Genomic DNA, 26,859 nt, shown 5'->3' on the forward strand with positions numbered 1-26,859 from the left:
AATCTATAATAATAAAAGTGTAATATGCTAATTAAACCGGACGTCCTTCAAGACAAAACTGGGGCTGCAGCCACAGGATGGAGGAGGAGGCTGCCTCCGCTGCGGAAGGGACCCAGGCAGCCGACCTGCAGCTGCAAGGGAGGGACCCAGGCAGTCACTGAGGCTGCAAAGGCCTACTCTTGCACAAATTTCATGCATAGGGCCTCTAGTATTATATAAAAAGCTAGACAAAACAAGAATGCATACTATATGCTTTCATGTATATAAAATTCAAGAACAGGCAAAACTAACCCACGGGAATGGAAATAGCTATTAGGAGATATTGATAAGATAGAATATTCAGAGAATATTCTAGGGTGATGAAAATGTGCTACATCTTAAACTGGGTGATAGTTAAACACAGTATACATATGTAAAATTTTTGTTAACCTGTCCACTTAAGATTTTCTTCTTATATTCTGAATTATACATCAAAAATAATTTCAATACAATAAGTCCTCACCTAACATCATCAATAAGTTCTTTGACTTTAAGCAAAATTATATACAATGAAATCAATGTTAGCAATAAGATAAGTGATATAAAGAGTTACGTTACTACAGCAAGCACCTTCTCAATGTTATAAGGGAAACGATATTGAACAAAACGTTATTCAAGGACCTGCTGTATATGCTTGCATTGTGTAACTAATTATATGTATTTAATGTTGAGAATTAAAGTTCCCACAACATAGAAAATTATTTTTTGTAGCCATTTTAACAAGAAGTCATAAAAAAAGAACTAACTAAATAAATAAACAATTTGCCTTTGCAAGCCAATCAATCACCTTCAGCTTCTCACTTCCAAAGGTCAGCCAATTAGGAACAGACTCCCTCCAGAAAGCACTACTCTAAGTGCCAGCCAACCAAACAACAGACTCCCCAAATAATCATGCTTCTACAATTGGTGTCACTATGGCCTTGAAAAGTTTGCCCATTTGTAATACCTTAATAATAATAAAAAGAAAAAGAAAAAAAAAAGATAATATACAAAAAAATAGCAAAATAAACCTTTCATATCAAAAAAATAAATAAATAAAAAAAGAAAAAAGAAAAGTTTGCCAGTCCGTGCATTCCAGGCTTCCCAAAAGCCTTGTATAATAAATTGGTCACCTTTGCTGAGAGACTGTGTCTAACCAGCATAGCTCTCCCTTATCAAAGTATTATTTCAACTTTGTCACTTTGTTTCAGATATTGACTATTAGCTGGTAGTCTCATTATCCTTTCATGGCAAAGAAAACTTTTAGTGATTATATAAGTTTATTTTTAAATAAAAGTATCTCAATGTTGATATATATTAGATAACAGTAGTTGAGATAAACATATTCCCTCTAGGTAAATATCCATGTAATCTTTTGAACTAGCTATGGTTTAACATCCAATTAACTTCGTAAGTATGTGTTTCAATTTGCTTTGGTTAAAAATTTTAAATCAACATTCCTTTTTCTTTTTTGTTTGGACCTGGCTTCAGAATTAATCTGAAAACAATTTTAAAATAAGTGATCTCTGTCTAGAGATTTTAACATTTAAAGCATCTAAAATAAAGGCTCTCTTCTTTAACGTTAGGCTTGAGTTTCATCTCTGCTGGCTTAAGGAACATTCTTTGAAGGAGAAGGCTGGAGTAAAGAAAGTCATCTGTTTATTCCTGGCACTGTTAAAAGCAGAGGAGGAGTATGAATATCTGTGATAGTATGTAGCAGATTCCTCAAGTGCAAGGGAGTTTTTAAGTCCTCTAAGGTCATTTCCTTTTTATAAGGTTATGATTCTAGATAACACTAATTATAACAAAATATGTACTTTGTGTCACCACATCCTAAGCACTATTACACAGTATTTAACTCCTAAAAAATGAAAAACATTTTACTTTAGTTGTGTATAATAATGTATATTACTTTTATAGTAATAAAAGTAATCTTTATCTTTACTTTTATAAAGATATTTTTTTAAAAAGGAAATAAATTGGGATGCTAAATCTATCCTTCTGTTTTGTACACTGACTCTTCTATACAATGAAGCCTCAAGGGCAGTACATTAATAATGATTTTTGTAGAGTTCTTGAGATGTTATGGTTGACCCAAATATGGGTACATCTGAGTGAGATAGTTGCTCTGCACATAGAAATTTGAGAAAATGTGGTTGATTAGTCTGTGTAAAAGTTACATGGAAACTAATCAACCCAAGTATGAGATTAGCTAAGCAGTCCTGTCTTTCTTGCCATTACTACTGACATCATCTTAAATTTTTAAAAAATATATTTTTATTGATTTCAGAGAGGAAGGGAGAGGGAGAGAGAGATAGAAACATCAATGATGAGAGAGAATCATTGATCAGCTGCCTTCTGCACACCCCTCACTGGGGATGGAGCCTATAACCTGGGCTGATCTGGGAATTGAACCGTGACCTCCTTCCTGGTTCATAGGTCGATTATGAACCATTGAGCCACATCAGCCAGGCTTGAATTTTTAAAAAATGAGATCCATATATCCCCAAAGGTAAGAAAATAAAGTATGAAGTTTAAGGGCAGCCCAGAAAAACTTGTTAGGGACAGAACAAAGAAGTGATTTCATTGGAAGCACGTTACTGAGAGCAACCTTTAAGTAGAAAGCAGCCAGATCATTTCTGTGACTATTACAAGAAAACAGTTATCACGTGGCTCAGACCTCTTCAAAAACACTCTTCTTCAAAAATTCTCTTTCAACAAGACTCTACTAAGAGACTTTGTGGCCCTCATGTGAGGACCCCATTTCCTTTTCTAGCTCAAAGCAGCTCCTAGTCCTAGCCCACTCCTCTCTTTATTCTTCTTGGTGGAGTTGCAAGGCAAGGTCTGAGGGGAACCCAGACTGTGCATACCAAAGACAAATGCCACAAGAGCCACACCCTTAACTTACCCAGTTTTTAGTACCAAATGTTTTATAGTCTCCTCCTCCTTCTTCTTTTTTATTATTCTTTTATTTTTTGGTGGGTGAGTTGTTTGTTTAACAGATTGGGTGGATTGAAAAATGCTGAAGCTTTTCTAAAAGTTGTTACAAACAACAAAAAAATACTAAATAGAAATAACATCATATGAATGAGTCTCTCAGGGTAACAAGGTTACAGAACTCTTTATCTCTACTGGTTAACCTAAAAGAGCCTTATACCAGTCATACGGTGGACAAAACCAAATATGACATGAGGTGGCTTGCAAGAAAAGCTCATCAGTGCTCAGCCATCAATCAAAATGATGAATCCATTCCAAGTATATAATGGAGAGACTAATCTGAGGGTTTTCTTTCTTTCCCTCCCAAAGGGAGTATTGCTGACTCATTCTTCCTCTTGCAAGAATTTTCTTAATCCACCAAGTTAGTAAGCATTGGACTACATACAAAATCCTAAAATAAACTAGGCTAGGTCTAAAAGAAACCATGCTAAGAGCAAGTTAAAGTTATGCAGTGAACAAAAGGTAAAATGCTAACATCTTTCCTCAGTTTCATCCCTTGTGAATTTCTTGGGCTTCAGACAAGGTTTTTTTCATTAATTCTGAAAAACTATCCTTTTTCAACCTTAACAATTTCCCTACCTTCAAATCAATATACACATACCTTCATTAAGTGCCTCTTTCATTTAATGTACTGTTTGGGGGGAGGGGAGGCACTGGACTGGAGGGAAAGGAACCATGGGAATGAGAAGAAAAGAATTTGAGAAAATTGCATAGAACAGATTCTTTTTAAAAAATAATTTGTTGCCCTAACTGGTTTGGCTCAATGGATAGAGCGTCGGCCTGTGGACTCAAGGGCCCCACGTTCGATTCCAGTCAAGGGCATGTACCTTGGTTGCGGGCACATACTCAGTAGGGCAGTGATGGCGAACCTTTTGAGCTCGGCATGTCAGCCTTTTGAAAAACCCTAACTTAACTCTGGTGCCGTGTCACATATAGAAATTTTTTGATATTTGCAACCATAGTAAAACAAAGATTTATATTTTGATATTTATTTTATATACTTAAATGCCATTTAACAAAGAAAAATCAACCAAAAACATGAGTTCGCATGTCACCTCTGACATGCGTGTCATAGGTTCGCCATCACTGCAGTAGGGAGGTGTGCAGGAGGCAGCTGATTGATGTTTCTCTCGCATTGATGTTTCCAATTTTTTATTCCTCTCCCTTCCTCTCTGTAAAAAATCAATAAAATATGTTTAAAAAAATAATGTTTTTATTGATTGCTTTTGATCAACAGAGAGAGAGAAAGAGAGAGAGAGAGAGAGATTTGTTGCTCCACCTATTTATGCACTTATTAGTTGATTCTTATATGTGCCCTGACTGGGAATCCAATCCGCAAACTTGGCCTACGGGGGATGACGCTCTAACCAACTGAGCTACCCGGCCAGAACTGCATAAAACAGATTCTTGTTCTAGGTCCCCTACTTTATAAATGTTTCTCAAACTGGAATTTAAGAGTTCACAAGATCAAAGATATGGCACAAACAAGGCACAGAAACTGTAATAATCAATTGTAGATTCGATGTTAAATTTAATTTTTTCTATTTCCTTTTGAAAAAAAGTTGGGCATATAGTTGAAGTAAATTTAATTATCCCTTGGACCCTCTCCTGCCATCCTCCATTATTACAATCCAGCCTGGGTGGTTCACTAAAAAGAATCCATCATTGGGATGTCTCTTCTATTTCTCCACCTCCTTTTTACATCCACGGCCATTCAGGACCCTAATCTCTAGCCTTTAAAACCATCAAAACAAAGGTTCCAGCACACCCTCCCTCCCAGGAGCACACCCCCAACTTTCCCTTCCTCCTTTTCTTCCCCCACAGGCTTGCATCTCCTAAACTCTAGGGATTTCACAAGGCTTGCAAATGGGGCAGCTATGGGCTGTGGCAGTTTGTACCGGGTAAACTCCCTGAACCTGTCCCCAAGACCCCGTTTTCTTTTAATTCTTATTGAGCCAAAGCAGTTCAGCCTAGGCTCATTCCCCCACCTAATCTCTCTCCTGTTACCCTAGGCCCGTGGTCGGCAAACTGCGGCCTGTGAGCCACATGCGGCTCTTTGGCCCCTTGAGTGTGGCTCTTCCACAAAATACCACGTGCGGGCACCCGTACAGTGTGATTCAAACTTCATGGCCCATGCGCAGAAGTCGGTTTTCGGCCTGGGTGAGTCTATTTTGAAGAAGTACTGTTGATATTTGGCTCTGTTGACTAATGAGTTTACTGACCACTACCTTAGGCCCCTTCTTGTTTTACTTTCCCCAGCTTTAATGAAAGTTCTCTAAAATTCCAGAGGGATATCTCAGCTGTGGGGGGTTACCACTGAGAACTCAGGGGTCTAAACCCCAAGTTGGAATTCCCAGCCAAGAGCACCAGAAATGAGAAAGGTGCCCACATAACATTGACTGTGAAAAGCAGTGGGGTTGCTGTCTGCCAGGGAGACAGCTGGAAATGCAGGCACCCTCTTAAAGGATCAATGCACAAAATTTTGTGTGGAACCACTCACCTTGGGCTCTGGCAGAGGGTAGTAGAGCTCTGTGAGGAGAATCCAGGGAAGGAGGCTCTGGGGATAGAGCTTAGAGACCAGTTACCTGGATTCCTGTGCTGAGTACTTTCCCCATACTGCAGAGGACACCTTACTCAGGCAGATCTTAACTATCCAGGCAGCTTTTGCCTGAGGGTGGGGCAATTGCCCCATCTTGTTGGAAAACCTCTTGCCCCACCCTGTGGAATTTACACCTTGCTGTGGTACATAGCCTGAGACTCATTAAGAGACTGAGAATAACAATCAGCCTGCAGGCAGAGGCAGATCTCTGGGTGCTTTGCCTGATCGGCTTCTGGACCCTGGACTAGGAAAAGCAGACCTTTGTGCGCATCTTGGTCCTGACCAAATGCACCCAACCCCACCAGAGGGAGCCACAAGCTGTGGATTGCTAATAGCTCCGAACAGGGTACTGAGGGCCAGTCACAAACTGTGTGACACTGTCCTGCACTAGAGACTCTCCAAAAAAAATGGGAGTTGTAGCAGATCTATCTAATACATAGAAACAAACCCAAACAGGCAGACAAAAATAAATAAATCCCAATGGAAAGAATGAGAGAATTCTCCAGAAGAAATAAATGAAATGGAGATAAGCAACTTATCAGATATAGAGTTCTAATTAATGATTACAAGGATGCTCAAAAGCATGAGAAAAGATACAGAAACTGAAAAATGAGCAGCCAGAAATGAAGAATGACATAGCAATAATAAAGAATACACTGGAAGGGATAAACAGCAGATTACAGGAAGCCGAGGATCAGATCAGTGAATTAGAAGACAGGGTAAAAAAAAGTCAATCAGAGAACCAAAAAGAAAAAATAAATAAAAAACAGGAGGACAGTTTAAGGGAGCTGTAGGACAACATGAAACGTATCAATATCCCCATCATACGAGTACCAGAAGGTGAAGAAACTGAGCAAGGGCTAGAGAACCTGTTTGAAGAAATAATGGCAAAAAACTTCCCTAACCTAGTGAAGGAAAGTCATACAAGTACAGGAGGAAAAGAGAGTCCCAAGAAAGAAGAACCCAAACAGGCCCACGCCCAGACACATCATAATTAAATGCCAAAAATTAAAGACAGAGAATCTTAAAGGCAGCAAGAGAAAAACAATTTGTTACCTATAAAGGAGCTCCCTTAAGGCTGTCAGCTGATTCTCATCAGAAATTCTACAGGTGAGAAGGGAATGGCATGAAGTATTCAAGGTAATGAAAAGCAAGGGACTGAATCCAAGACTACTCTATCTAATAAGGCTATCATTCAAAATAGATGATGAAATAAAGAGCTTCCCTGACCAAAAAAAAAAAAGGTAAGGGAGTTTATCACCACCAAACCAGCATTATAAGAAATGTTAAAGGACTTACTAAGAAATACATATAGAGAGAAACATAGACATAAAGTATTAAAATGGCAACAAGTAAGTACCTATCAATAATAACCTTAAATGTAAATCGATTAAATGGTCCAATCAAAAGACAGGGTAACCTGGAACCCAATAAGCTGTAGATTTCAACTCCTCGCATACATAAGGGATACACTCAAGAAGCAGAATCAGGTTCGGAGGAAGCCGGAGCCAGACCCGGCTGGGCCGGCAACATGGAACTGTTGTACCAGCAAACGCACAAGCAGGTCCACCAGATCCAGTCTCACATGGGACGCCGGGAGACAGCAGGCAAGCAGTCTGTGCACTTAGTAGAAAATTAAATCCAAGCAAGCATACCAGATATTCAGCCAGCAAGAACGCCTGGAGATTTTGTCCAGCAAGGAGCCACCCAACAAAAGACAGAATGCCAAACTTCATGTTGACCAGATAAAGTATGATGTCCAGCATCTGCAGAATGCTCTCAGAAACTTCCAGCATTGGCGATATGCAAAGGAGCAGCAGGAGAGACAGCGAGAGGAGCTTCTGACTCGCACTTTTACCCCCAACGTGGGATGCGGCGCCCCCTGCGAGGCTGCGACGGCCCCTGAGAGGCTGAGACGGCCCCTGTGAGGCTGAGACGGCCCCTGTGAGGCTGGGACAGCCCCTGCGAAGCTGAGATGGCCCCTGCGAGGCTGCGCCAGCCCCTGGGAAGCCGAGAAAAATACCACATGATCTCACTCATTTATGGATAATAAAGACCATTATAAACTGATGAACAACAAAAAAAGACAGGGTAGCCTGGATGGCATGGCTCAGTGGTTGAGCATTGACCTATGAACCAGGAGGTCATGGTTCAATTCCTGGTCAGCGCACATGCCTGGGCTGTGGGCTTGATCCCTAGTGGGGGTCATACAAGGGGCAGCCAATCAATGATTCTCTCTCATTGATGTTCTATTTCTCCTTCTCCCTTCTTCTCTAAAATCAATAAACATATATTAGAAATAAAATACTGAGTGTAGCTAAATGGATAAGAAAACATGACCCAAATATATGCTGTCTACAAGAGACCTATCTCAAAACAAAAAACTCACACAGGATGAGAGTGAAGGGATGGGGGAAAATTTTCCAAGCAATGAAAAAGGAAAAAAAGCTGGATAGCAATACTCATATCTGACAAAACAGACTTCAAAATGAAGGCGATCACAAGAGACAACAAAGGTCATTATGTAATACTACAAGGATCAGTCCAAGAAGAGGATATAACCCCAGTAAACATATATGCAGCCAATATAGGAGCACCTAAATATATTTTAAAAGTTCTGGAGGATTTTAAGAGAGATCGATAGCAGTCATAGCAGGGGACTTTAACATCCCACTGACTTCACTGGATATATCTTCCAGACCAAAATTCAACAAGGAAACAGTGACTCTAAATGACACACTAGATCAGATGGATTTCATTGACATTTACAGAGCATTTCATCCCAAAGTTGCAGAATATACATTCTTCTCAAGTGCTCATGGATCATTCTCAAAGGTAGATCACATGTTAAGGCACAAAACAAGTCTTTACAAGTTCAAGAAGACTGAACTCATATCAAGCATCTTCTCAGATCACAGTGGAATTAAAATTAGAAATCAACTAAAGTAAAAACATCCCCAAACATTAAAATACATGGAGGCTCAGTAGCATGTTATTAAACAATGATGAGTTATCAATGAGATCAAGGAAGAAATAAAAAACTTCCTGGAAACAAATGAAAATGAACATACAACAACCCCAAGTCTCTGGGACACAGTGAAAGTAGTCCTGAGAGGGAAGTTTATAGCACTACAGACCTACCTCAAGAATTGTTAAGATACTACGAACTAAACTATATGCCAACAAGCTGGACAATGTGGATGAAATGGACAAATTCCTAAAAAAATACTATCTTCCAAAACTGAACTAGGAAGAATCCGAAAACCTGAATAGGCCAATAACAGCTGATGAATCTGAAGCAGTAATAAAAAAAACTCCCTGGTCCAGACGGGGGAGTTTTACCAAACCTTCAAAGAACAACTAACACCTATCCTCCTCAAACTATTCCTGGAGAGTATTATACTAAGCGAAATAAGCCAGTCAGAGAAAGATAAGTATCACATAATCTCAATAAAATAAAATGATGAACAAAATAGATCCAGAGACATAGAAGCATGGAGCAGACTGATGAATCTTAGAGGAAAGGCGGGTGGGTAGGTGGGTGAGGAGATTAACCTAACAACTTATATGCATAACCCATGGACACAGACAATAGTGTGCTGAAGGCTGGGGTGCAGGGAGTCAATGGGGGGGGGTGTAGGGGTACATCTGTAATACTTTCAACAATAAAGATAAATTAAAAGAATATAATGAAAATGCTGCATGACAGACTAACTCAGCTAAACATAACCATTCTTCCTGTTTTGTTTGGTGGGGGAAGTTACAGTGCAATGTTAGAGGTACATTTTGTATGTTCATTAGGCTAACAGAGATTAATTGATCATTGAGTTTTAGTTGTTCAGAGGTAGAGTAATTTGGGAATGAACTGGTACACTAAAGTAGATTTGAGCTAATAAAGAACTATTTGGTTAAAAAAAAGAATTTCAGAACATTAAGAAAAAAGACTAACAATCTATGAAACAAATAGCAAAAATCATTTAAAGTGATATATAATTACATATTCTCCCAAGTTCCACAGCTTGGGACCAAAGTCTCTATATAATTGAAACTCTGTCCCTCTTTGTATTGTGATGATTTAAAAAAATATTGGATCCTTGTACCTAAGTTTATTATTATATTTTTTTATTGGTTGTGGAAGGAGAGAAATAAAAAAGGATAATCAAACTCCCCCCAACCTCTAAAAGAAACTCTGAAACTGGGGTTGGGGCCAGCTTTAGAGTGTTTCTTCCTTTTCCCTAAGTAAACCTCAAGAGAAATAACTAATTTTTCTGATGTTCTGAGCAGGCCTTCAAAGCCTCCTGTCTCTGGACCCCACCCCTTCTCTGGACCAGTTCCAGTAACTGGTAAAATTTCTGGAGCTTCATAAAGAGAGGAAACAAAAACAATGCTTTATCAAGGCTCTCTCTCCCAGGGACAAACAAACTCCTTGCTCCTGTTTTCCTGCTCTAAAGACCTTGATCATAGTCACCTGACTGCTTCCTGAAGCAGTGCTTTTACATTTTATTCCTTTGTTTAGAAATTTTCTTATTTGTTAGGTGTTTTTGTATTTTGACTGTGTCTCAAGTGATCCTGATAAAACTCCACCTTCCTACTTTCAATAACAATTACTAGGAACGCTCTGCTCTATTCAGCCTGGCTTTCCTCAGGGTTTCACAAATATCCTAATTTCAGCTTCACGCTTGGCCTCATTTTCTTCCCACAATGGTGTGCACTTCTCTTCAACGATCCACCCTACTCTATCCCCAAATTTCACCTCTCCATCCTATCCAAACTCTACACACCCTTCAAAGACTAGCTCAAATCTATTCTCTCCAAAGCCTTTCCTAGCTCCTCCAACCCATTAGTTATTCTCTTTTCTATTCTGAAGGTTAACAATGCTCAGGGTGCACCATACCATTTTGCCCCAATACTTGATTCAGGTGTCTGGTACCCTAGCTAGTCTGACTGGTCCTCAATGGACCATGCCTCACTCCTATATAGCGAAGGCATTTCATGCACAATCTCAGAGAAGCAGCACACTTGTGACTTTTAGGGATACCACTGGATTCACACTAAACAATTTCAGGGATGTAGGGACACATTAAGCTTTGTTTTCAGACTAAAACAGAAAAGCAGTTATGTTTGAAGAGGTACCTGTCTACAATTTGCATAATGTGTCTGGATGTTTCACTTGGAAGGTGGGGGATGGAGAACCAATCAAAGAAATTTGGTATGCCCTGGAGTTAGGATGTAATTCTCACCAGGAGGAGAATACCTAAAGAGAGAATGAGTTCCCTCAGTCAATTGGCAGAGGGGAGCCATTCTTCAAGAAAACGGCACCAGCACAGCTGGTGTGGCTCAGTGATTGAGCATCAACCTATGAACCAGAAGGTTACGGTTCCATTCCCAGTCAGGGCACATGCCTGGGTTGGAGGTTCAATCCTCAGTAGCAGATAGTGGTACAGGAGGCAGCCAATCAATGATTCTCTATGATCTTTGATGTTTCTATTTTTCTCCCTTCCTCTCTGAAAAGAAAATGGCACTGCCCCACGACCTGAACCTAGTTCACAACTGTAGAGAACCTCATTCCTAAAGAGGTACTATCATATGCAGAATGAATAACTGAAGCAATAACCAACAGATGAGGTAGCTGTAAATAATCATGTGGCAGCGAGAAACAATCTATATATACGGTATAAAAGCCTATTATGCAAACTGTCCCCTAGAGAGTTTGACCAGGAGATCGGGAGTTCGATGGCTCGCTATGATGTGTGCTGACTACAGGGGGGCAGCGCGGAACATGGCAGGTGTCAGCGACACAGCACTGGCAGCAGGCAGCAATGGAGGCACTGCTGGCCCGATGGGCCCCAACGACAGCGGGACCACGGCGGGGTGATGGAGCAGGTGAGTGGGCGGCACCAGGCCAAGGCAGGTGCCAGGTGGGATTGCGAGGCTGGGGGCATGAGCTGGGGCTGCGGAAGAGAGATGGGGCCAGACATGCCCTGAAGCCCTCTTGTGGTCCCTTCCAGGCAGGCCAATCTCCCACGGTCCCACTCTGTCTGTCTGGCCCCAATTGTATCTCGGTAGCCGAAAGAAGCCGGAGTTATCAACAGAATATGTCTGAAGACCAAGTATTGGCACAATGTACCTCTTCAGCCTAAAGAAAGCAGCGGCGTCACCAGATCTAAAGACCAGCTACTGGCACAACATACCTCTGCAGCCGGAAAAAAAGCAGTGCTGTCGACAGAATATGTCTGAAAAACTGTTATCAAGTACTACCAATACTGATAGGAACTGCCTTCACAGCAAAAATGAAGTAAATGAGGGTGTAATTACCAAACATAGCTGTGGTGGAATGACCTTTACATGTCAATTTTGCCTATCACTAAATTTCTCTGATGAAAAGCCATCTGATGGAAAATTTATTGTTGCAGAAAAGGTAAAGTTTGTCCAAATGATATAAATTTTCCAGAATACCCAGCATATTTTTAAAAAATTAATGATAAGCGAAGATTCTGACAGTAAAAATGTTATGGAAAATATTCGTTCCATAAATAGTTCTTTTGCTTTTGCTTCAATGAGTCCAAGTATCGCTTCATCATCAGGATATGGGCCACACTGTTTTAGAACACACGGTCAAGTTTATCAGCATACTGGAACTTTACATCCTTCAGATGGTGTTTCTCAGAAGTTTGCTCAACTCTACATTTTAGACATGGCCAAAGTGACGAGTAAAAGATTAGCAATGTCAGAAAACTAAGGTTGCTCAGAAAGACTCATGATCAACATCAACAACCTCATGCATGAAATAAACGAATTAACAAAATCATATAAGATGCTACATGAGGCAGAAAAGGAAGCCCAATTTGAAGCAGCAGCAAAAGGTATTGCTCCTACAGAAGTAACAATGGCAATTAAATATAATCGAATATAATCGTAATAGTGATCTGGGTAGATATAATTATCCCCGTGTAACGAAAGTTGCTGTCATATTCAGAAAGGAAGATGGAGAACCTCCTTTTGAAAGGGACCAGCTCATTCATTGTAAACCAGATCCCAATAATCTGAATGTCACTAAAACGAAACAAATCAGTATCCTGTTTCCTACATTAGATGCAATAACGTATGCTATTCTTTTTCCACATGGTGAAAAAGTCTGGGGAACAGATACTGCATTAAGACTCAGAGACGACAGTGTAATCAACAATAATACCAGACAAAATGTAAGGGCACGAGTCAGACAAATGCAGTATTATGGATATCATCTCTCTGTCCGGGACACATTCAATCCTATTTTAAATGCAGAAAAATTAACAGTATATTGTCAATTCATATTAAAAAATGGAAGCCAACTGGATAAATTTCATTAAAGCAAGCCAATCTAAGTTGAGAGTTGAAAAATATAATGGTTTGACGGATTACCTCACATCTATATCTGAAAATCACAATGTGCAGATTGGTAAAATGATAATACCTTCATCGTCTTTTGAGGGTAGTCCCAGAAATATGCAGCAGCGATATCAGGACGGTATGGCAATTATAACAAAGTATGGCAAGCCCAATTTATTCATAACCATGACATGCAACTCAAAATAGGCAGATATTACAAATAATTTACAATGCTGGCAAAAAGTTGAAAACAGACCTGACTTGGTAGCCAGGGTTTTAAATATTAAGCTGAATGCTCTTTTAAATGATATATATAAATTTGATTTATTTGGCAAAGTTACAGCTAAAATTCATGTCACAGAATTTCAGAAACACAGACTGCCTCACAGTCACAAATTATTGATATTAGATAGTAAATCCAAACAACAAACAGAACATGACATTGACCATATACTTAAGGCAAAAATTCTGAATGAAGACCAGTGTCCTCAACTTTTTCAAATTGTAAAATCAAATATGGTACATGGATCAGTGAATTAGAAGACAGAGTTGAAAATATCACTCAATCAGAGAACCAAAAAGAAAAAACAATTAAAAAACAGGAGGACAGCTTAAGGGAGCTGTGGGACAATGCGAAATGTAACAATATTAGAATGGTAGGTGTGCCAGAAGAGGCAGAAAGGGAGAATGGAATAGAGAATGTGTTTGAAGAAATAATGGTAGAAAACTTCCCTAACCTGGAAAAGGAAAAAGTCACACAAGTTCAGGAGGCACAGAGAACTCCAAACAAGAAGAATTCAAACAGACCCACACTCAGACACATCATAATTAAAATGTCAAAAATTAGCCGAAACCGGTTTGGCTCAGTGGATAGAGCGTCAGCCTACGGACTGAAAGGTCCCATGTTCGATTCCGGTCAAGGGCATGTACCTGGGTTGTGGGCACTTCCCCAGTGGGGGATGTGCAGGAGGCAGCTGATCGATGTTTCTCTCTCATCGATGTTTCTAACTCTCTATCTGTCTCCCTTCCTCTTTGTAAAAAATCAATAAAAGTATATTTAAAAAAATAAATAAAATGTCAAAAATTAAAGACAAAGAGAATCATTTATTTTATTTGTTTATTTACTTAATTACTTATATTGTTTATTTATTTATTTACTTACTTACTTATATTGTCTAAAGTTTTACATATGTCTCCTTTTCTCCCAATTGACCTTCCCCCCCCCCACAAGGACAAGCCCTCAACACCCCAGTGGATAAAGAGAGAATCTTAAAGGCAGCAAGAGAAAACTGTTACCTACAAAGGAGTTCCCATAAGACTGACACCTCACTTCTCATCAAAAACTCTACAGGTCAGAAGGGAATGGCATGAAGCACTCAAGGTAATAGAAAGCAAGGATCTGAGACCAAGATTACTATATCCAGCAAGGCTATCATTCAAAATAGTCAAATAAAGGGCTTCCCAGACCAAAAAAAAAAAGACTAAAGGAGTTCATCACCACCAAGCCAGCATTACAAGAAATGCTAAAGGGATCGCTGTAAGGGATAGCTGAGAAGAAGAAACAGAAAGAGAACCCTAGCCATACAGAATTAAAATAGCTATAAATAAGTACCTCTCAATAATAACCCTAAATGTAAATGGAGTACCAGTAAATGGTCCAATCCAAAGGTGCACGGTAGCTGAATGGATACAAAAACATGACCCAACTATATGCTGTCTACAAGAGACCCACCTCAAAAAAAAGACACACACAGGATGAAAGTGAAGGGATGGAAAAAAAAAAACTTCCATACAAATGGAAAAGAAAAAAAAAAGCTGGAGTAGCAATACTCATATCTGACAAAATAGACTTTAAAAGCATCATGCTAAACAAAGTAACCCAGTCAGAGAAAGATAAGTATCATATAATCTCACTCATGGAATATAATGGACAACATAAACTGATGAATAAAAATAGAACCAGAGGGGAAAAAATATACTATAATATAATAGAAGTAATCCTGTTATTTGCAGACTTTTAATTATTTCCTACAACTTTTGTGATATCATACTACGTTAGTACAGTTTTGGTAATACTATTATACTTAAAATCCTTTTACTCTTGAAATATTAATGTTTATTGCATGTAATATTATTATATGTAAGATCATTTTTCTTGAATAATTGGTGTTTATTGCATGTAATATTATCATATTTAAAATCGTTTTTCTTGAAATATTAAAGTTTATTGCATGTAAAAACAAAAACAAAACTATCAAATACATATACACATAAATAAAATCCAAACTACATAAAACTACCGAAATAACGAGAACCATACTACTCATGGAGATAGTTTCTGGGAAATGGCAGGGTTGGAGGTAGAAAGAAAAACAATATTTAAGATGTGACAGCTGAAAAAGCAGAACTAATGAAAGAAGGGAAGTCTGAGAAATCATTGCTCTTGGCCAAGAAGCTTGGTTACTAACCCCTGGGTCATAAGATGTGTTTTGGCACATGTTCTTTTAAAAAAGGCTAAAGGACATTTTCCCTTTAATAATAAACAAGGGAAGTCAGGAGAGCCACACAGACGTAAAAGGCAACTTAATTTAATGTAGAGAAGGAGAGGAGGTTGCTGAGACTATAGTATATGGACCCAAAACAGGAGTTCAGGATAATAGTTCTAAAATTAACAGTCATGACACCAACTGTAAACTATTATTTTTACATGACAGAATAAAACTGTATATATCTTACATCTTAAAAACATATTTCTTTCATTTACCTGAGTTTCTCAGGTTAACAAAGAGGCCATATGCTATATTCCAATATAATGAAGAGAAAAATAAAGGAATCAAATTTTATTTGCATACCTGTTATATGCCAGGTACTTTATCATATATGTCTCTTCATAATAACTGCAAAATATAACTATTCCCATTTTACAGATAAAGAATCAGAGACTCAGAGGGGATAGAGCCTGATCAAGGATATATAAAATCTCAACAGTGGATGTGAATTTGAACCTGAACCTAAAATTCATGCTGTTTATTACACTGCCCCTATAAAATACTTTCCACCACATTATTACTTTTGTTACTACACTTTAACAGAAGCAAATCACTGAAGTGACGGTAACTGACAAAAAGAGCAGGAGGAAAAACTATAAAGTAACTAAAACACAAAAAGTGTGAGACAATTTATTGCAATTACCAATAACCTATAAACTACAACAACCTCAAAAGACAATTCAACAGCAGAGAATAACATCAATGCCCACAATTAATTCTAAATTCTACAGCCTCCAAATCAGATTGGTTAAATTAAGTTTGGAGGACTCCATTAAAAAAGACCAGAAAAAGTGTTACGCTACATTTTAAAATAGCTTTTTAAAAATATTTCAATTTCTTACTGGCTTTGTAATTTTGGGTAGATGATGAACTATTTTTGTCCCTCTGTTTTCCCACCTGTAAAATGAGAATAATAATAGTACCTTTCTCATAGAGCTAATACATTAATTCATTAAGTGAATTAATACATATAAATCCCTTAGAACAGTTCTTAACACAGAGCAAGTGTTCAAGAAACTGTTAGCTGCCCTGACCGGTTTGGTTCAGTGGATGGAGCGTCGGCCTGCAGACTCAAGGGTCCCAGGTTCGATTTCGGTCAAGGGCATGTATGTTGGTTGCGGGCACATACCCAGTAGGGAGTGTGCAGGAGGCAGCTGATCGATGTTTCTCTCTCATCGATGTTTCTAAATCTCTATCCCTCTCCCTTCCTCTCTGTAAAAAATCAATAAAATATATTTTTTAAAAAGTTAGCTAATAAAATCATTATTAATTATCTTCAAACTTCATTTTTAAGGAATACTGCCTTAGTTCATGCTAGGTAAACGAGATATGACTATACTGTGATCCATATAATAGACAATTAATTATAGAGATTGGCAGAGAGAGGTAAGATTAAAAATGAGAATGCAAAAAAGTGAGATGTACACAAAACAGGAGAGGCGTTAAATCATTTTGCCCACACCTCCATTAGCATTTATCTCACCATACTATAATCAATTAGATAAATATCTATCTTCTCTATAAGTTGTGCGGGTTTTGAGGGCAGGCACTTATTTTTATACTGTCAGCCCAACATAGTGCCTGCAATGTAGTAGATACTAAATAAATGTATAATAAAATAAGAAGGGGGATTAGTAAGGTTTTAGATCAATGTTGGGAGTACCTGCTTTTACCATATTCTAATTCAGGGGTTCTCAACCTTGGCTGAACATTAGAATCACTGGGAATCTTTTTAAAATCCTGATTTCTGGGCCACATCCTCTGGAAATTCTGTTTCTTTGTTATGGGGTGGGGTCACAACATTAGTAACAAAGAAACAGAATTTCCGGAGGATGAGGCCCAGAAATCAGGATTTTGAAAAGATTCTCAGTGATTCTAATGTGCAGCCAAGGTTGAGAACCACTGCTCTAATTGGACTGGGGGCAGTCAGTAAAGACCTATTATTACTCTTTGTTTAACTGATTATCAATATCCTACATCCCCAGTCTTTCTGAACTCGAAAAATATTTTCAAATATATTTGATTTGCTTTAAAATTATAAATTTTTCAAATTATGATAAAACAAATTTTAATAATTTATTGGCATTATCCCATACACCAAGGGTTGTGGGTTCAATTCCCAGTCAGGACACATACCTGCGTTTCGAGTTCGATCTCCAGTTGAGGTGTGTGCGGGAGGCAGCCAATCAATGTTGTTCAACTCTCTCTCTTAAAATCAATGAGGGGCATGTCCTTGGGTGAGGATTAAAAACAAAAATATGTGTGTGTGTGTGTGTGTGTGTGTGTGTGGCTCTGATTAGCCTATTATGCCCAAAAGTTAACCCTAATGGTCAAATGGTCAGAGAGCCACAGCAATAAACAATACTAAATAAGAAACAAGCCTACTTTTTGGCTGTTAATCTGCTAAATGCAGTACAGCTACAAAAAAGATACCTGATCTCCAGTACCAAAATAAGCATGTTTGGGGATGACCAACCCTAAATCCCCTTGTCTGGGACACCCTTACTGCAGGCCCTGTGAAGTATACAGCCTAAGCAACCACATAATAATGCCCCCTCCCTCACAGATGTTTGGTACAGGGATTACCCCCAACCCAAGCAAGATAGAAAAAAATTCAATTCTCCAGGATTTTAGAAAGCTGGAAATAAAACCTCAGTTGAGAGATCATTTATCATGCGGTCTGGAGGCAGCATTACAGCAAGCCAAAGTCACATTTAAGCTGAAGCTACTAAGGGGGGAAAGCAGAAGCCATGAGAAAGCCAGTCTGCAGAGGGAAGAATGGAGCAGTGCTAGAGCTGGGGGGGGTGGGGGACAGGGCACTTGCCTCAGGTGCAACATTGGAGAGGGCAACAAAAACTCAGTAATCAAGATAATCAAATTAATGTCTAGAAGGGAGCTGAGAGGCACAGGAAGAAGTTGAAGAGAGTCCACATAGGACAGTGATGGCGAACCTTTGGAGCTCGGCGTGTCAGCATTTTGAAAAACCCTAACTAAACTCTGGTGCCGTGTCACATATAGAAATGTTTTGATATTTGCAACCATAGGAAAACAAAGACTTATATTTTTCATATTTATTTTATATATTTAAATGCCATTTAACAAAGAAAAATCAATAAAAAAAATGAGTTCGAGTGTCACCTCTGACAAGCGTGTCATAGGTTCGCCATCACTGACATAGGACAAAGACGGAGGAAGGAGGGCAGGGACTTTCCCAGTGCCTGCTCTGGGTTCCAGCTATGGTTCATTTCAGGGGCCTCTACCGCCTTACAGTAACAGCCACTGCAAGTGCCAGCCCTGACACCATCCCTTCTAGCAGGCTAGCTTAAGTGGGTTTGTGTTTCCTGAGACCTAAACACCTTAACTAACACTATTTGGGAAAATGAGACAGGCACCTAAAGCTTAAAAAAAAAAATCAAGGCAATATATAATTAACTGTCAAAAAATGGTACTGAAATTGGTGCTACAGAAGTTCAGAGATCACTGTGGGTGGTCAGGAAGGATAAGTTTAGCTAGATAGAGGTGGGGAGAAGTATATACTAAGCAAACAGATCAAAGTACATGGGAAGGGAGCCAGGGAAAGGAGAGGAAATGAAGGGGAAGGAGTGATTCTCGAATATCCGGTATCAAAGCCAAGGTAAATACATCTCCATGCATTTTTGCCTCCAGCCCTCACATCACACTGTTCATTACACCTGATACACAGCAACCCTTCCCCCTTTTTCTCATGTTTGAATCCTTTCACATCTTTCAGCAACCAGCTCAAACAACATTTCTTTGAAGAGGTATCCTACTCAAAAGAAGGTATAGACCAGAATTAAGGTTGTGGCACTGGAAAAAAGAAAGGAAGAAAAGATGATATGGCAGAGGGAAGGCTAAGGGGCTGAATGGAGAGACAAGAGATATTCTCTGGTGGAGAGCAAACTTGAGATGTCCTATGTCAGTGATGGCGAACCTATGACACGTGTGTCAGAGGTGACACGCGAACTCATTTTTTTGGTTGATTTTTCTTTGTTAAATGGCACTTAAATGTATAAAATAAATATCAAAAATATAAATCTTTGTTTTACTATGGTTGCAAATATCAGAAAATTTCTATATGTGACACAGCACCAGAGTTAAGTTAGGGTTTTTCAAAATGCTGACATGCCGAGCTCAAAAGGTTCGCCATCACTGTCCTATGTGTTAAGTATTTAGGACGTGACACTGTTCGACAAGGAGGAATAATGGGAGCTCAGTAAACTAGAGGTAGGTGTAGAGGGTGTGCTGATGACTAACAGAATGGCCGAGCTGCACCAAAGGCCTTGCAGGGGAGAAAATGTGCAAATGTGTTGTGGTCCATTTTTGTACATAGTTCTGTGATTTTCTCTAAGAAATAGTAAATCTTAGGGACAAACTGAAGAAAAACAGAGGGGGGGGATGGGTAGGGGCTTTGACTTTCATATAATCACATACTTATTGATATTTCCCAATAGAATCAAGCTTTCTTACCCACCTCCCACCCACTTCCCACCTCCCATCCACTTCCATACTCCTGCTATAGGGCCCCCGTGGCCATAATAAAGAAAAGAAAAGAAAAGGGAAGAGAAGAGAAGAGAAAAGAAAAGAAAAAAAAAAGAAAAAAGCAATTATTTAAGAACGTTAACTTGAATTCCACATGAACAAAAATAAAACTTGGTATTATATCAAATCTTGCTATGTTTCACCCAGGGTAAGGGCTGCCAGAATAGATGTCAGATTGTATATACTTGAAGGGCCTCCTTTTTTTCCCACTGGTATGCGTATAATCAACTAAATAGTCTTTAATAATTCCTCATTAAAATGATAACCCCACACCCAGGGAATCAACATATTTTGTTGGTTATAATTTCCATATGCAAATCCCTTACTCTATAATTATGATTAATAATATCCTGCTCAAAGGGCTTGCTCTATGCAATAGGCTCAGGAATTACCTACAAGTCTATATACATAACTATATACATATTAAATATATGCCTATTAAACAATTGCTACTGTTTAAAAAACTTAACTAAAGGCACTAAGAATTGCCTTAAACACCAGAATACACTTTAAATAAATTTAACTTGTCATCATGCTCTCCTTCACTCTAGCCCTCATTTCTCCCACATACTTCAGGAATTGTGTTCACTTGTAGGTACTTGTAGTGATATCAGTGCTCACTGGGAGTAGATATCCCCAGATATGAAACTGTTTAATTGTAAAGGGTTATCTCTGTGCATCAGTTGCCTCGGTTTGTAAGTTTGTCTTGGTGTGTTTGTGTTTCCTCTTTAGTGAGTGCGTGTAGGTGTTTGAGTATATGTACCGAGGGAGGGTATATCTTCACAGGTAAAAAAGTGAACACATCTGTGAAGGAACTCCGTCTGTATTTCAGTGATTTTTCAAAATGAACTGTTAAGTATATAAAAGCAAGAGATAGTCCCAAAAGACTACATATTATATGATTTCATTTATATGAAATGTCCAGAATAGGCAAATTAAAACCATAATGAGGTACCATTTTACATCTTCTAGTGTGGCTAAAATAAAAAAGGCTGACAACACTAAAAATTGGTGACATTAAAAATGTGGAGAAGCCGTAACTGGTTTGGCTCAGTGGATAGAGCATTGGCCTGCGGACTGAAAGGTCCCAGGTTTGATTCCGGTCAAGGGCATGTACCTTGGTTGCGGGCACATCCCCAGTAGGGGGTGTGCAGGAGGCAGCTGATCGATGTTTCTCTCTCATCGATGTTTCTAACTCTCTAACCCTCTTCCTTCCTCTCTGTAAAAAAAAAAAAAAACAATGTGGAGAAAAAACAACAAACAAACCCTGCTCAATTGGTTGGAGTGTCATCCCATACACGAACAGGTTTTAGGTTCAATTCCCAGTCAGGGCACATGCCTAGGCTGGAGTTCGATCCCAGGTCAGGGTGAGTACAGTTGAGAAGCAATCGATGTTCCTGTCTCACATTGATGTGATAAAAAACAAAAACAAAAACAAAAAACAAAAAAACCCCCAAAGATACATAACACAGAAAAATCTCAAAAACATTGTTATCTGAAAGAAGCCAGACACAAAAAAGACATACTACTGTACGATCCCATTTATGTGAAGTCTATGACTAGGCAAAACACATCTATGGTGCTAGAAATGTGGAATCAAAGTGGTTGCCTTTGGAGAGGGTGGGTGAAGGAAATGGCTGGAAGGGGATATGAGGGAACTTCCCATGGTGATGGAAATGTTTTCTAATTTGTCTTGGTTTAAGTTACATTGTATAAAGTTATCAGAACTCCTTGAACTAGACACTCAAGATATGCTCATTTTGCCTGCCTGGTGTGGCTCAGTGATTGAGCATCCACCTATCACGGTTCATTCTGAGTCAAGGTAAATGCCCAGGTTGCAGAGGCAGCCAGTCAATGATTCTCTCTCATCACTGATGTTTCTATCTCTCCCCCACTTCCTTCCTCTCTGAAATCAATAAAAATATTTTTTTTTAAAAAAGATATGCGCATCTTACTGAATGTTAATTATACTTCATAAAACATACAAAACAGGAATCTGCTTCAAGGCATAGGTTAAGGATGTTTCAAATGAAATCTACATTACTACACATACATTTTCAATTTTTTGCCTCTTTGGATTATTCACATCTCTATTCCTTCATTATTATAAATAATCTAATGGATTACAGACATGTATGGGTAGATAGATATATGTGTTCATGTTAATTTTTCATAAAGAGCAAACCAAGTTTGATTTTTTAGGATTTCAATATGTGTACCAAATGGATTGTTACAAGTCCAGTTGAATTTTCTGTTTTTCTATATCATTTTCCTCTCAATACAATGTTATAGTTGTGATTTTGGAGGTTTGAGATAAAACTGAATGAGAATAAGGCATGTAAATCAAATGTCAGCAAGAAAGGTTGAGGATAGAAAGACAATAGTGCTTTAGCCGCTATAACAGCCTAGAGAATAATACTCTCTTCAATTATTTTAATTAAGAGCCCATAATTTTTAAATTTAAGGGAAACTGAAAAGAATGAAGAATGCCAGCTAATTTGATCTTTAACAGTTGATAACACAGCCTAAATAGCAAGAGCAGTGTACATCAGACTGACTCCTAAAAACCTACTGAGATCTTTCCTTCTATTTTACTGGGTCCTCCTCTGTCTTCCTTTCTCTTCATCTTTCCCCTCCCTCTATCCAGGTATATTTTTATCCTCACCACCTCTCACTCTTCCTATGATTTACTCATATCTAATCAATTGTCGTGTATATCAAGCTCACCCCAGGTTCCAAGTAAATAAATCTACAAAATTATACTGTATTCTATTGTAGATATGGCACATAAACTCACACAGTATACAGAGTATAGCCTGGGAAGACAGAGATGACCAGTGAGTGGAAAAAAGATGACTTCATTTGTTTCCCGTCCCCACAACTGTAAAAGATCTTTCCCTCTGAACTCCTACCGCATGTTTTTATTCCCCACAGATGGCTCTTACAGCACTCTGTACTATGCCTCATCTCAAAGAGAGTAGTTCCCAGACAAAAACCGTGTCTTAATGTCTGTATTCGCCATGAGCCTAAGACAGTGCTTTGTACGAGATGGGGCAAGACACAGGTTGAATCAGTGAATGATTGAATTAATGTGAATGAAAACAATTGAAGATGGAAGAGGATGAGAGAGGAGAAAACACAGAGGATTCTGCGCAGAGAAAGAAAGCAAGGAGAGAGAGTAGAAAAAAAACTTGTGAAAACAATTACTTTTGTTAAAGTGAATAGGATTTTTTTTTCATAGAAACGTAGGTTTATGTTGTTGTTGTTTTTTTTCTTTAATATAGCAATCCTTTAATTTTTTTTAAAATTTTGTTTTATTGCTTAAAGTATTACAAAGAGAATGTCTCCTTTTTTTGCCCCCCCTTGGCATTCCCCGGGCCTCCCCAACCCCGTGTCTTGTGTCCATTGGTTATGCTTATATGCATGCATACAAGTCCTTCGGTTGATCTCTTACCATGTCCCCCCTTCCCACCCCAACCCTCCACGGAATAGGATTATTTTTTAAAACTGAGAGTTGGAAAAAACAATTACTATGCATCTAATATCACAGCTATTAGCTCCTATCTTTATTTCTTTAAAAAATATGTTCTTATTGGTTTTTAGAGCGAGAGGAAGGGAGAGGGATAGAGAGGTAGGAACATCAATGGGAAAGTAATTTCATACATAGGCCACCTCCTGCATGGCCCCCTATTGGGAATGGAGCCGACAACCTGGGCATATGCCCTGCGGGGATCAAACCAGCGACCTCTTGCTTCCTGGTTGACTCTCAAATGCTGAGCCACAGTGGCCGGGCTCAGCACCTATCTTTAAACGGTTATTATGAACACCTCAGCAGTGGTTCTCAACCTTCTGGCCCTTTATTTATTTTTTTTAAAATATATTTTATTGATTTTTTACAGAGAGGAAGGGAGAGAGATAGAGAGTTAGAAACATCGATGAGAGAGAAACATCAATCAGCTGCCTCCTGCACATCTCCTACTGGGGATGTGCCCGCAACCCAGGTACATGCCCTTGACCGGAATCGAACCTGGGACCCTTCAGTCCGCAAGCCGACGCTCTATCCACTGAGCCAAACCGGCTTCGGCCCTTCTGGCCCTTTAAATACAGTTCCTCATGTTGTGACGCAACCAATAAAATTATTTTTGTTGCTACTTCATAATTGTAATGTTGCTACTATTATGACTCGTAATGTAAATACCTGATATGCAGGATGGTCTTAGGAGACCCCTGTGAAGGGGTCGTTCGACCGCCAAAGGGGTCGCGACCCACAGGTTGAGAACCGATGCCTTAAAGTATCTCCCAACCCTTGATATTCAGTGTGGTCTGACATGCAAGTTCTAGAGCCCCACTTCAGACCTACAAGATCACGGATGATTTATGCATGTTAATGTTTAAGAAGCACCATCCTACACCATTCAAGTCCTTTGTGTTGCAGGGAACCTGTGTTTTGTTTAAATGGGCCAGTAGCTGAGACTAGGAAAATCTGCTTAGACTAAAACCAATCATTGTAATGGAGTTTGACTTTACGTCTTAACTTTAGGTGAAGCTAATTACAGAGTAATAGGGCCTGAAGGGTTTATAACAAAATTTTGGAATTAGTCATAAAAATATGATTAAAGGAAATTGAGCAGGTCAGTAACAGCCTCCAGAACTCATTTTTTGTTCATTCACGCATAGCACAGGGTTTGGAATGACACCTGTGGCCCATGTTTCCTGAATAAATAAAATCATGAATTTTTAAAAATCAGACATGCTTAGGGCTGTTATAATCTTAGGGTCAACAACCTCATTTTAAAGATGAGCAAGCTGGAAGTCCCGAGAGGTCCAAAAGTAAGCAAGCTGAGCTCTGGCCGGTATGGCTCAGTGGATAGAGCGTGGGTCTGCGGACTGAAGGGTCCCGGGTTCCATTCCCGTCAAGGGCACATGCCTGGGTCGCTGGCTCAATCCCCACTAGGGGGCGTGCAGGAGGCAGCTGATCCATGATTGTCTCTCTCCCTCTCCCTTCCTCTCTGAAATCAATAAAATATATTTTTTAAAAAAAGTAAGCAAGCTGAGAGTGAGAACATACTGGATCTGACATTTTCATTCCCTTTTTGTTCCTTTCACAGGAATGTGTTAGAAAGGAGATTCTATGCATTTATAATAAAATTAAGGGCTCTCAAAGAAGTGATAGGGTAAAAAAGTGCCTAGAACTAGGAAGAGACTAGCACAAGTAAATGAGGCTGGACAAAACTATTTTCCTAAGCGTATTGTTTTTTGACAGACCAATTAATTAATCAATTTAATTTGCCGGGAAAAAAAATCATCTAAAGGATTCTCAGAAAAAGAAACATGAGCTGCATGAAAATGTTACAAGCCGAGAGAGACCGCACATAACTAATTTACATTTCACAGGCTTATTTCCTGTTCAAGTATGACCTCCTGCGATAAGCTTTACTGCAGTGTTCCTTACCGGATGACTTTTGGTTTTAAGAGAAGCCAAGGGCAAGTCGGAAACGCGATTCTTAACTAAACATAAAACAAAACAAACAAAAAAAAAAGCAAAAACCCGCGGCTCTTTCTCGTTTGTTTATAGTCAGAATGCAGGCCTGCCGAGGAAACACACCAACCTCCGCAGGCAAAAGTACAAGGTCCTCAAAAGAAACCAACACAAGCGACTTCACAGCCGGATCCAGCTGTGCTACTGGGGAGCCAGGAATTTATTCTAAGACGAGAGAGCAGAGATCAAACCGGCGAGCGCAGAACAAGCCAGATTTTAATTTTAAAAAAGGGTGTGCCCTAAGGTGGTTTTTTTTTCCTTTCGGACTTTCAACAAGCAGAGACCTTTGAAGAAGTACTGGTGAGAAAACCCTTTTAAGATGACCGTCCCCCGGGCTACGCCTGGGTGGGGTGGAGGCGGCGGGAGAGGAGGGGAGGGGTGAGGAGGGGGCTGGTCCCGAACCCGGGGAGGCCGGGCCCCCAAGTGATTCATCAGCTCAAGGTTCGCGCGCCTCCACCGCAGGCGCCACCCAGCGCGCCCCAGGGCCCCCACCCGGGCCCGGTCACCCCAAAGTCGCCCTCGGCGTCCCCCGCTTCCTGCGAGGGACCCGTGGGGAAGAAGACCCAGGCCGGCGGCTGGAAGAGCAGCAACCTCTCCCTCCTCAGCCACCATGGCCGGTGCGACTCCCTGCCCGCGCCCGCAGACGGACTTCCTGGAAAGCACCCGCTGGACTTACCTGACTGGCGCCTCCTGGGGCCACCGGCTCCTTCACAGACCCGCGAGGACTGCCGCAGCTCGGTTCCGGCACCCGCCCGTCTGCCTCCCAGGGAGTTGCCGGACCCGCCCGCCAGTAGCACCCCAACACGACCGCGCTGTCTGTGAGGCTGGTTCCCCGTCCGTCACCCGCGCCTGCGCACTCCCAGGTCGCAGGGCACCCTGGGAGTTGTAGTTCGAGCATACAGGGAGAAAAGCTCAGCGCAGAACCCCAGCTTTACAATCTACAAGACATAGGAAGCAGCTGCGGATACCAGGCCTACTACCTCCAGCCTGGAAAGACGCTCTCTACTCCACCCTCTGGAGCTATGAGCAGCAGCTAGAGCAGTGGTTCTCAACCTTCTGGCCCTTTAAATACAGTTCCTCATGTTGTGACCCAACCATAAAATTATTTTCGTTGCTACTTCATAACTGTGATGTTGCTACTGTTATGAATTGTAATATAAATATCTGATATGCAGGATGGTCTTAGGCGACCCCTGTGAAAGGGTCCTTTGACCACCAAAGGGGTAGAC

General features: G+C 39.8%; 1 protein-coding gene across 2 annotated transcripts in view; it reads right to left on the bottom strand.

Annotated features, from left to right (window-relative positions):
* TMOD3 (tropomodulin 3) overlaps window positions 1-26,462 on the bottom strand; it is a 74,842-nt gene extending 48,380 nt beyond the window's left edge. Inside the window, exon 1 of one of the 2 annotated variants that reach the window (XM_015558926.1) lies at window positions 26,307-26,462. The gene's annotated coding sequence lies outside the window, so the exon portion shown is untranslated. Of the gene's footprint in view, window positions 1-26,302 lie in introns of both variants that reach the window. The other variant, XM_006755991.2, reaches the window with a different exon arrangement.
* Between the last annotated feature and the right edge of the window lie 397 nt (window positions 26,463-26,859).

Source organism: Myotis davidii, unplaced genomic scaffold, assembly GCF_000327345.1.
Source record: "Myotis davidii unplaced genomic scaffold, ASM32734v1 scaffold132, whole genome shotgun sequence".
Taxonomy (NCBI): Eukaryota; Metazoa; Chordata; class Mammalia; order Chiroptera; family Vespertilionidae; genus Myotis; species Myotis davidii.